We start from the raw sequence: 12,810 nt of genomic DNA on the forward strand, positions 1-12,810 counted from the left end.
TGAGTTATCGTCTCCTGCTTTCTAGGATGCACATCCAGAAGAAGTCAGATTCTGAAGCGCTGCAGGGACTTGAACCCAGGTACTCAGGTATGACAAGCATTGGAGCAGCTGATCACCTCTGGTGAGCATGGTTTAAACATGTATTGACTGAGAAACACTTCATGACAGTGAAGTGAGCAGGTTCTCAGAAGCTTTGGTAGAGAGCAGGGTGTTTCTAGGGAAATGGAGGCAATTTTGAGTCAATTGCCAATGGTTGTCAGGTTGGACAGGACACAGATTCTAGCATAATTGGAAGAATTAAGTCTTCCTTAGGGAGGTTTCCTGACCACTGAGTACATACAGGGGACTGTGGCTTTTTTAGGGAAACAACTGAGAAAGAGGCATTTCCTTCAATGAAAGGATAATGGTTTGGCTTACTCTGTCATAAATTGAAATTAAGAATAACATCTAGATGAGATATGATTTGCATGTTAAAGTACTTCAACTCATGACTGCCCAATGTGTGACAGTTCTTCCTTGGTTTCAAATTCCTTTGGAGTTTGTTCGTCCTTTCCAGTATTTTAGACACTTAGTATGAATGGGACTAGTCATCTCTTTGATATGATTTTGTTTAGTATGAATGGGACTAGTCATCTGTTTGATATGATTTTGTTTTCCTGCCAGATAATAGGTAATTGTTCAGGGGTAGACAACCAATGCAAGCATAGAGAGTTAAAGTTTATTTAAATGAGCCGGCGCCGCGGCTCACTAGGCTAATCCTCCGCCTTGCGGCGCCGGCACACCGGGTTCTAGTCCCGGTCAGGGCGCCGGATTCTGTCTCGGTTGCCCGTCTTCCAGGCCAGCCCTCTGCTGTGGCCAGGGAGTGCAGTGGAGGATGGCCCAGGTGCTTGGGCCCTGCACCCCATGGGAGACCAGGAAAAGCACCTGGCTCCTGGCTCCTGCCATCGGATCAGCGCGGTGCGCCGGCCGCAGCGCGCCGGCCGCGGCGGCCATTGGAGGGTGAACCAACGGCAAAGGAAGACCTTTCTCTCTGTCTCTCTCTCTCACTGTCCACTCTGCCTGTCAAAAAAAAAAAAAAAAAAAAAGTTTATTTAAATGGGGTCACTTTTCTCCTAACTTTGTGTTGAAACATTTCAAGTCTACAGAAATATCAGAAGCATTATGCAATATAAGCAATAGAACCTATTGAATGATCCAGATTGAACAATTATTAACATTTTGTGACATTTTCTCTACTTTTTCTATCAACATATCCCTTTTAAAATTCATTCAGAAGCGAGGTACAGATAGTATGATGCTTGTCTGTTAAATCCTTTAGCAGGTATCTCACAAAGAAGCACTGTACTGCTGTCAAACCCACATGCTACCACATGCATTTGATTCCGCTGTTGTAGTTTTTTTACACGATGAATCTCCTTTTGAAAATACTCTGACATTAATATTTTGGAAGCACCTATAGTGTGATGCCTCACAATTGAGGGTCTCTGACTGCTTCCTTATAATTAGCTTCAGAATGAGTATTTTGGCAAGAATACAACATGGATAGAAATTGGGAAACTTCCGAGAGTTGCAGGGTGCTTTGTCCTTATGCCGAGACAGCAGGTATTGACTGGGGTGCTTGACCAGTCTATTTTTTTTTTTTGACAGGCAGAGTGGACAGTGAGAGAGAGAGAGACAGAGAGAAAGGTCTTCCTTTGCTGTTGGTTCACCCTCCAATGGCCGCCGCGGCCGGCGCTGCGGCCAGCGCACCGCGCTGATCGGATGGCAGGAGCCAGGAGCCAGGTGCTTCTCCTGGTCTCCCATGGGGTGCAGGGCCCAAGGACCTGGGCCATCCTCCTCTGCACTCCCTGGCCACAGCAGAGAGCTGGCCTGGAAGAGGGGCAACCGGGACAGAATCCGGCGCCCCGACCGGGACTAGAACCCTGTGTGCCGGCGCCGCTAGGCAGAGGATTAGCCTAATGAGCCGCGGCGCCGGCCATGACCAGTCTATTAATAGAACTCCGTGTGCAGTGAGATTGGAGAGTCCATGAATGAGTACAAGATCTAAAATGCGCCAAAAAGAGTCCTTTCTTGAAATATTTTATATTGATGAAATATTGATGAAAGCAAAGAAGGTTCTTTAAGACCAATTGCTAAGATATTTTCTCAAGTTGGGAAAAATTAAAATACAGATAGAAAAGAATAACAAAAAATAGAATAAGTGAATCCCAATGGCATTATTCATCCCTTGGTTCCAGTTCTCTGTAAAATTAGGTTCATTACTGCTCTATTAAGAAAATTTACTGAACATTTGCTAGGTGCCAAGCATTTTTCTATGTTACTTACATGTATTAAATCATTTAGTCCTCCCAGCAGTTTTAATTACCACCCCTATTTTATAGAGGCTAAGGAAAAAGGGAAAGCTTAAATCCCTTGCCAAAGATTGCAGAGCTAAAAGGAGATGGAACCAAAATAAGAGTCCATAGCACATGATCTTGACCACAGTGGTAACACTCCACCCGTTGGTTATTCTTTTCTTAAGCCAGTAAGCTTAGATTTCTATGGTCCTCGAGTCCAGGTTAATACACACATGACTTCCAATTCTCTTGGAATTGAGAAATCAACTCTCAAAATTTGAGATACAGTGGATGAAAATGCTTGTTCAGGCCCTTTGTGCCTTGTAGACACAGCACAGGCCTTCATGATCGCTTGGGAGTGTGCTCTTGATTAAGAGTTTTCCTACCACTTGTAATGCCCTACAGGATGTTACTGTAATGGGTACATGAATAATGAAAGAATTTTGGCACAGACAGGGTCGAGGCTTTGATAATTGCTGCTTAGTCAAACCAATGAAAACACTGAAGACATCCATTAAGAAGAAATAATCCTCCACACATTGAATCTCTTGAACAGTATTATCCCTTACAGAGCAAGCTATGTTAGGGGCTCTCTTCTAGAAGTCTTGGAAGACTATAATCTTAAAATAAAAAACAGAAGTTGGTATGAGGAAGTGGGCTTCTTGACGACAAGGACAGATGACAGGGTATTATGAAATTTTATTATGTAGCGTGATTGGTTGTAAATTGCTTCCACATTTGCAGAGGTAATTTTCAAATAAGAGATGAGTCAACTCTCCCATTGGTATCATACAAATACATGCCAGTGAATAAAGTCTAAAAGTTGACATAGATACGGTTTAACTTTGAGTTATATTTCAGTTAATTCATTGATGTCAGATAGAATCAATCCAGTTCTTAAGCCTCAGGGTATAAGTTTTAGGATTTTTGTTTTTAGAGATGAAACATAAAACTAAGATACTATCTAGGGAATATAAGAGGTCTTCAAAACGTTTGTAGAAATGTATACTATGAAAAAATTACATATGATGTCAAATATTTGAATATATTCATTTATAAGGCAGAGTTAGAGGGACAGATAGATAGATCTTCTATCCACTGGTTTACTCCCTAAATGGCCACATCGGGTAGATCTGGGCCAGGCCAAAGCCAACAGCTCTATCTGGGTCTCTCAAATGGGTGGCAGGGGCTCATGCACATGAACCATTTCCTGCTCCCCTCCCCATCAAACACTGCTCCCTGCTTGGAGCATTGTCAGGGAGCTGGATCAGAAGTGGAGCAACTGGGACTCAAACTGGTGCTCATTTGCGATGCGGGCATCCCAGGGGGCAGCTTAACATGTGCCATAATATAGGGCCCTGGATTGCAATTTTTTTTGCCAAAATAATGCTATTTTTAATTCCATTTTCTATGAAATTTTTGAAGTGCTGGTCAGTTACGGTAGCCACTGTTATACCAACTATCAATTGTTCTTGTGTATTAAGAGTAGTTTTATAAATCAGAGTTGGAATAAGAATAAAAAAGAGTGACAAATATGGTTTAGCAGAAGTCATTGTTGCTATTGTTGAGCCAAATTCTTTACCTATTTGCAAAGGAACTTTTATTTTTCTCAAAGTTTTTTAATTTGTATAAGGAAAAATTTCGTGTATTTTAGATGTACAGATTTAAGAGCATAATGATATTTGCCATCCTAATTGCCCTCCCGGTCATGCTCCCACACTTCTTCCTTCTTCCATTCTTACTCTTTCTTTTAATTTTTACAATGACATATTTTCAGTTTATTTTATAATCACAAGCTTGACCCTCTATCAAATAAAGAATTTAATAAGTAGTAACCAGAAAAACCCCTGTTCCTCAAGAGTGTAGACAAGGGCTGCAAACAGTAATCAAATTTCAAAATATCAATTTAATTCATATACATTATATATTTTTCTGTATATTCTTTCTTTAAACTTTTATTTAATAAATATAAATTTCCTAAGTACAACTTTTGGATTATAGCGGCTTTTCTCCTCATAATCTCCCTCCCACTGGGAACCATCCCATCCCCCACTCCCTCTCCCATCCCATTCTTCATCAAGATTCATTTTGAATTATATTTATATACAGAAGATCAACTCAGTATATACTAAGTAAAGATTTCAACAGTTCACACCCACACAGAAACACAAAGTATAAAGTACTGCTTGAGTAGCAGTTTACCATTAATTTGCATAGTACAACACATTAAGGAAGGAGATCCTACATGGGGAGTAAGTTTTACAGTGATTCCTGTTGTTGATTTAACAATTGACACTCTTATTTATGACATCAGTAATCAACCTAGGCTGTTGGCATGAGCTGCCAAGGCTATGGAAGCCTCTTGAGTTTGCTAACTCCGAACTTATTTAGACAAGGCCATAGTCAAAGTGGAAGTTCTCTCCTCCCTTCAGAGAAAGGTGCCTCCTTCTTTGATGACCCGTTCTTTCTGCTGGGATCTCATTCACAGAGATCTTTCATTTAGGTCATTTTTTTTTTTGCCACAGAGTCTTGGCTTTCCATGCCTAAAATATTCTCATGGGCTTTTTAGCCAGATGTGAATGCCTTAAGGGCTGATTCTGAGGCCAGAGTGCTGTTTAGGACATCTGCCATTCTAGGAGTCTGCTGTGTATCCCACTTCCCATGTTGGATTGTTCTCTCCTTTTTAATTCTATCAGTTAGCATTTGCAGACACTAGTCTTGTTTATGTGATCCCTTTGACACTTAATCCTATCATTATGATCAATTGTGAATTGAAACTGATCACTTTGACTAGTAAGATGGCATTGGTACATGCCTCCTTGATGGGTTTGAATTGGAATCCCCTGGCATGTTTCTAGCTCTACCATTAGGGGTAAGTCCAAGTGAGCATGTGACGAACTGTACATCTCCTCCCTCTCTTATTCCCACTCTTATATTTAACAGGGATCACTTTTCAGTTAATTTTAAAAGCCTAAGAATACTTGTGTGTTAATTAAAGAGTTCGACCAATGGTATTAAGTAGAACAAAAAATACTAAAAGGAATAAAATAGTAAGTTGTTCCTCGATAGTCAGGACAAGGGCTGATCAAGTCACTGTTTCTCATAGTGTCCATTTCACTTCAACAGGTTTCCTTTTAGGTGCTCAGTTAGTTGTCACTGATCAGGGAGCACATATGATATTTGTCCCTTTGGGACTGGCTTATTTCACTCAGCATGATGTTTTCCAGATTTCTCCATTTTGTTGCAAATGACCGGATTTCATTTTTTTTACTACTGTATTGTATTCTATAGGTTACATATCCATTAATTTCTTTATCCAGTTTTCTGTTGGTAGGCATTTGGGTTGATTCCAGGTCTTAGCTATTGTGAATGAGCTGCAGTAAACATGGAGGTGCAGACAGCTCTTTTATTTGCCAATTTAATTTCCTTTGGGTAAATTCCAAGGAATGGGATGGCTGGGTCATGTGGTAGGGCTATATTCAGGTTTCTGTGGAATCTCCAAACTGTCTTCCATATTGGCTTTCCCATTTTGCATTCCCACCATCAGTGGATTAGTGTGCCTTTTTCCCCACATCCTCGCCAGCATCTGTTGTTGGTAGATTTCTGTATGTAAGCCATTGTGACCAGGGTGAGGTGAAACCTCATTGTGGTTTTGATTTGCATTTCCCTGATTGCTAGTGATCCTGAACATTTTTTCATGTGTCTATTGGCCGTTTGGATTTCCTCTTTTGAAAAATGTCTACTTAGGTCCTTGGCCCATCTCTTAAGTGGTTGTTTGTTTTGTTGTTGTGGAGTTTCTTGATCTCTTATATACATTATATTTTTGTGCTTTGTGTATTAATTACCACAAATCAGAGAAAGTGTATTTTTGGAACTGGCTTCTTTCATTAAGCATAACGGTTTCCAATTTTATCCATTTTGTCTCAAAAACAGGATTTCATTCTTTTTTATGACAGAGTAGTATTATATAGTGTATGTATACACCAGACACACACACAAATATATATATACATATATTTTGACAGGAAGAGTGGACAGTGAGAGAGAGAGACAGAGAGAAAGGTCTTCCTTTTGCCGTTGGTTCACCCTCCAGTGGCTGCCGTGGATGGCGCACCACGCTGATCCGATGGCAGGAGCCAGGTACTTATCCTGGTCTCCCATGGGGTGCAGGGCCCAAGCACTTGGGCCATCCTCCACTGCCCTCCCAGGCCACAGCAGAGAGCTGGCCTGGAAGAGGGGCAACCGGGACAGAATCCAGCGCCCTGACCGGGACTAGAACCCGGTGTGCCGGCGCCACAAGGTGGAGGATTAGCCTAGTGAGCTGTGGCGCCGGCTAGACACATATATTTTTAAAATTTGCTTATTTACTTGAGAGACAGAGTTACAGACAGAATGCGAGGTGGAGATCTTCCTTGCACTGGTTCACTTCCCAGATAGACACAATGGCAGGAACTGGCTGATCTGAAGCCAGGAGCCAGGAACTTCTTCTGGATCTCCCATATGGGTGCAGGTGCTCAAGCGCTTGGGCCATCTTCTGCTTTCCCAGGCCATCAAGAGGGAGCTGGACCAGAAGTGGAGCATCCGGGACTTGAACTGGCATCCATATGGGATGCCAGTGCTTCAGGTGGATGCTTAACTCACTGTGCCACAGTGGTGGCCCTGTCAGTTAAATTTTTAAAGCAGGAAAAAATTAGGCAGCAAGTTAATTTACTTATCTAAGATCAATTGGATCTGACACAAAGAAATGAGGTCTTTGCCAAAGTTAAGAGCAAGGTTGGTCTATGGTCACTAGCATGTATTCAGGAAACAATGAATAATAAATGAATTAAAATTAATCATGGATATGTGTGTCAGGATTTGGAGGTAAGCCTTGATCTGTAGTATTTTCTGACTACAGTGATGCTGTAAACAGGTTAAACAGTGTAATGTTCCAGTTATTGAGGTTAAATGTATCTTGTTTCTTTACAAGTAAAGAGAATTGAACAGTAATGTTGATTAATTTGATTAATTTTGATGTTGATACATGAAGGTGAAGTGTATTTCACAAAAATCTTAAACTTTAGTACGTTGGTGACTGTATATTAATCCAGAACACCATAACTTAGAGTGTTGCAGCATATATTTTTTTTCCAGCTTCTGTGATTTCCAGGGACATAGAGAAATGAAGTGTGGCACCAAGTTTCATTTTCAATTTCTATTAATGATTTCTCCTGATTGTAGGCTTAGATATATATTTTTTGAACTTCATTTCTTTTTTTTAAAATTATGTTTTTATTTATTTGACAGAGAGAGACAGAGGGAAAGGTCTTCCTTCATTGGTTCACCCCCTAAATGGCTGCTACAGCTGGAGCTATGCCCATCTGAAGCCAGGAGCCAGGTGCTTCCTCCTGGTCTCCCATGTGGGTGCAGGGGCCCAAGCTCTTGGGCCATCCTCCACTGCCTTCCCGGGCCACAGCAGAGAGCTTGATTGGAAGAGGAACAACTGGGACTAGAACCCGGTGCCCATATGGGATGCCAGTGCTGCAGGCGGAGGATTAACCAGGTAAGCCACAGCACTGGCCCCTGAACTTCATTTCTTTAAGGACTTTATTTAATAGGCCTGGGCTAATTATCAGGAGTGGAATGAGCAATTTTTCATATTTGTTACATTACAGTTTTCTTGTCCTTTACTTCAATTCCATGTGAAATATATATCTGTTATATGTACATGGAAACATAAAGTTTACTTTAAATTAGTCCCTCTTGGACTATTGGAAACGCCTATTGGAAAAGGCATTTTAAAATGTCACAGCAAGATCTGGTATGTGAAAGGTGACAGAGCAAGTCTAGAGAATGGTGCAACTGCAATTAAAAGTTCATGTTCCTATCATTGTGTTCCTAACTCCCTAAACCAATGAGCAATGACTGGTAAAAATGTGGCATAGTTTCCTTAGTTATTTTTAAGGTGTACTATTTCTAATGCTTGATATGGTTAGATGAAAAAAATAAGTTCACCTGAACTTTTTTTAAGCCCTTAAATATTACATTACATAACCCTAATGAAGTCTCTTCTTTCATCTGTATGGAAAAGGATTATTCTGATGAGATTTAGAATTAAATGAGACATACGTCTCAAATATGTTAAACATTCTGCAATACAGTGTATATCTGAAATTGTCTTTACAAATTCTGTGAACTCTTTTTCTAGAAAGTTGCTTTGTAAGTACATGTACAAGATATTTTTCTTGCAATTGAGATCGTTTGTGAACCTTCTGGTAATCATGGTCCACTTACAACTTGATGTATATTTGTTGATGTATAGTGGTTGGGTATGTGTTCTTAACTAACTCAAGCTTACTTGTATTTGGCTGAACCCCAACTGGAGTGGGTTTTCTCTTCTGTACTTGTACTAGCCTCTGCTTTGCTTTTGACGCTCTTTCACTGGCTTTTAGCACAGGGCAATTTCTGCATTTTCCCCGTGATATTGGCCTTTATGGAAAATATTCTTATGAATGGCAAAATATGAAAGCATGCCATTTCATAATTCCATAACACATTTGCTGCAGCTGGACATTTCAGATTTTGCTTGACTTTTCAGTGAGGGCTCCATTTACCACGTTAGTATGTTTTAATGTGTCCCCAAAGTTTATGTGTTGGAAGCATAATCCTCTATGTAATGGTATTAGGAGGTAGAGTCTTACAAAATGTGATTAGGGTGCAACGACTCTGCCCTCATGAATGCATTGCATTGTTGTCAGAGTGGCTTTGTTATAAAGGTTTTGGCCCTTGCTCTGATTCTCACCCTATTTTGCTATTTTGTCTTCTGCCATAGGATGATGCAGCATGGTGGCCCTCGCTAAATGCCAACACTGTACTCTAGGACTTCCCGGTCTCCAGAACTGTGAGCCACACACATTTACTTAAGTTATAAATTATGTAGTCTCTAATACTCTGTTATTGCAGAAAACAGGCTATGGGACCAATCAAGCCCCCTCCTCCGCCCTAATTTCTTTGCCTTGCCACAGCCTATCCCTCTCATGACTGCTTTAATGAGCAAAGCTGTTGCTCTGTTACTCGAGTGGAAGGAACGGTATTTGTTCTGCCTGCAAATTATTTGATAAACAATATTAATTCTCAGCTTCCTTAATAAGGGAATGATTGTTTTCTGGGCAGCAGAATATGGTATATGTAACTGGACAGTCGACATAAAAACTCCAGATGATAGACTAAAAATTTATTCATAGCTCCTCTGAAAATTATATAAATCCATCCATATACTCATAGTTCAGCATTACCAAGTAATGTATGAAACAATAACAGATTTTTGAAGATTGCCTATTGGGTTCAAGAAGCCCTCAGAGTATTGATTTCTACAAAGGCCCAAATTATTAGAACATCTTATAATCACTTGACAGTATAGAGATAACTACTGAAGGGGAAAAATCGTATGCATCCACTACCTATGAACCCTTTGTCTTTGCAAGGCAATGTGTTAAAAATGTGGAAGTGATTGAAAACCAAGTGTGTTAGGCATAGCGGATTACTGGCAAACAATCTTTAGGACCAATCCAGGGCAAGAACACTAATCAAACAGGGATATTTTATAGACCTACAATTGAAATTCTTGATGGATAGAGTATTTCAATTTAAACTGCTGAATTTGGGTACTGGTAAAACATAATCTCAGTCTTCCTTCTATTGGAAAGAATTATTAAGGAAACTTCCAGTTAAAGTTGGAATGATTATGACAGGTCTGTCTTATAACTATGTAGTAAATGTCTAGACTTAGCTCTAATTGGTCTTGTTTTAATGTGTCTATTGTTTTAATTGCTTGTGGGAAAGATTTATTCTTTTGCGGAATTGAGATTAATGGCAACTGGCAGCTTTATTGGCATTGCTATCAGAGAAATGACCAAAAGTCTGAAAATAGAATTGAGAGGATAGATTCTAGGCACAGAGGAATGTCAGACCAATACAGCTACATCAAAACTGTATTTTTAAAGTGTTACTACTTCAGTGATTTTGTAATGTGTCCAGTAATGCCATTTTTAATTCTTTTTAATCAATGAGTTTGAGATGCTATGATTTTGAATGCAGTTTTTATAATATGTATAGGACCCATATTTTGAAAAAGGATAAAAATTCAGCATTTAAAACCAGTAACTTGAAGTTAGAAGTTTTGTTATATATTCTGTGTAATATTTTTGGTGGAGGCTTGGTAACCTATGTAAAACAGATACTTTGAGTATTCAGTTCAGATTGCTGGAAGCTTTTTGTGTATGAGTTTTTACAATCTAATATCTGGACAAATAATGTGATAGTTGGCCCGCGCCGTGGCTCACTAGGCTAATCCTCTGCCTGCGGCGCGGGCACCCCGGGTTCTAGTCCTGGTTGGGGTGCCAGATTCTGTCCCGGTTGCTCCTCTTCCAGTCCAGCTCTCTGCTGTGGCCTAGGAGTGCAGTGGAGGATAGCCCAAGTGCTTGGGTCCCTGTACCCGCATGGGAGACTGGGAGCAAGTACCCGGCTCCTGGCTTCGGATCGGCGCAGCGCCAGCTGTAGCAGCCATTAGGGGAGTGAACCAAAGGAAGGAAGACCTTTCTGTCTGTCTCTCTCACTGTTTATAACTCTCTTTCTGTTTCTCTCTCACACTGTCTAACTCTGCCTGGCAAAAAAAAAAAAAAAAATAATGTGATAGCATCATGTTCATATTTTAGTACATACATAATTGACACCGTCATCTTTATGTATCCATGTTGTATGTTCTATGTCAGAACAAATTTTTGTCTTAACTAGGTTTAGAGATTAAGTATTGGGGAAAACTGTCATTCTGCATATTATGTATATTTTTGGAATCTAAAAATTCTGTGAAGCAAGTGATGGCTCAGGTGCTTGGGTCCCTGTCACCCAGGTGGGAGACCTGATTGAGACTCAGGTGCCTGGCTTTGGCCTGGCCCACTTGTGGCTATGTGGGCATTTGAAGAATAAACAAGTATATAGAAGGTCATTTGTTTTTTCGGTCTCTTTGCTTTCCAAATAAAAGGAAAATTAACAAATAATGCAAATGTGCTATCCTTTATATATATATTGTTGTATTTCATTTGCTACTTCTGGGAATTTTTTTCTTCCTTGTTTATGATAATCAACCTGTGGTTTTTCTTTTAGTTACTGTCCCCTTGGTTTTGGTGTCGAAGTTAGGCTAACCTTTTAGAATAATAATAAATTATATTTGGAAATGTGGCCAGTGAAGCCATTTGTGCCTGGAGTTTAGCTGTGGGGAGACTTCATTATTAATTCAGTTTTTCATGACTGTAAGATTATTCATATTTCCGCTCTCTCCTTGAGTCATAGTTAGATATTTCTGGGAATTTGTCCATTTGTCCTAAATTTATATTTATTGTCATCAACTGTTCATAATATTCTCTAAATCTTTTTAATGTCTGCAAGATGTTCCTTTTGTCATTTCTAATATGGGTTGAATCGTCCCTCTCTTTGACTTGTTCACCAGTGGTTTATCAGTTTATTAGTCTTTTCAAAGAACTATTGGCAGTGATCCTTTGTTTTCTGTGCGTGCGTGTGCGTGTGCGTGTGCGTGTGTGTGTTACTTGATAAGTTTCTCCCACAGTGCTTGGTCTTAGATTTTTTTGGAGTTTAATGTGATGGTTTTAAGTCTACTTTATTGAAATCAATGTGAAGCTCATTATTTTTAAGTATTCATTTTCAGCAGATACCTTTCAAGCCTATACATATCTCTTAAACAGTTGCTCTTAATGTTGATATGTTTTAACTTTATTTCATTTATATCCTTATTTCCAACATAGAGATCTAATCCATGGGGATTTTCTGATTTTTTTTTTTTTTTTTTTTGACAGGCAGAGTGGAGAGAGAGAGAGACAGAGAGAAAGGTCTTCCTTTGCCGGTGGTTCACCCTCCAATGGCCGCCGCTGCAGCTGGCGCACCGCGCTGATCCGATGGCAGGAGCCAGGAGCCAGGTGCTTTTCCTGGTCTCCCATGGGGTGCAGGGCCCAAGCACCTGGGCCATCCTCCACTGCACTCCCTGGCCACAGCAGAGGGCTGGCCTGGAAGAGGGGCAACCGGGACAGAATCCGGCGCCCCGACCGGGACTAGAACCCGGTGTGCCGGTGCCGCTAGGCGGAGGATTAGCCTAGTGAGCCGCGGCGCCGGCCTGATTTTCTGATTTTTTTAAAAATAGGGATTTCTAGATGAATTATGTCATGTTTATAAAACTTCGTTTGTTGGGTTTTCTGTAAGATTTGCTGATCCTTGATTTGTGATTCTCAGTAAATGCTTCACATGATCTTGTAACGAATGCATAGTCTTCCATATATGGATAAAGAAGTACACATATCCATTAAGGTAGGTTTGAAAATCTTTTGTCTGTTTCATGTGATCAGTTTTTTTATCTTCTTGGATATGAACTTTTGAGAAAAACATAATAAAATTTCTTAGTAAAGTTTTGTATTCACCTTATTTATTC

The sequence above is a fragment of the Oryctolagus cuniculus genome, chromosome 9, assembly GCF_964237555.1.
Source record: "Oryctolagus cuniculus chromosome 9, mOryCun1.1, whole genome shotgun sequence".
NCBI lineage: Eukaryota > Metazoa > Chordata > Mammalia > Lagomorpha > Leporidae > Oryctolagus > Oryctolagus cuniculus.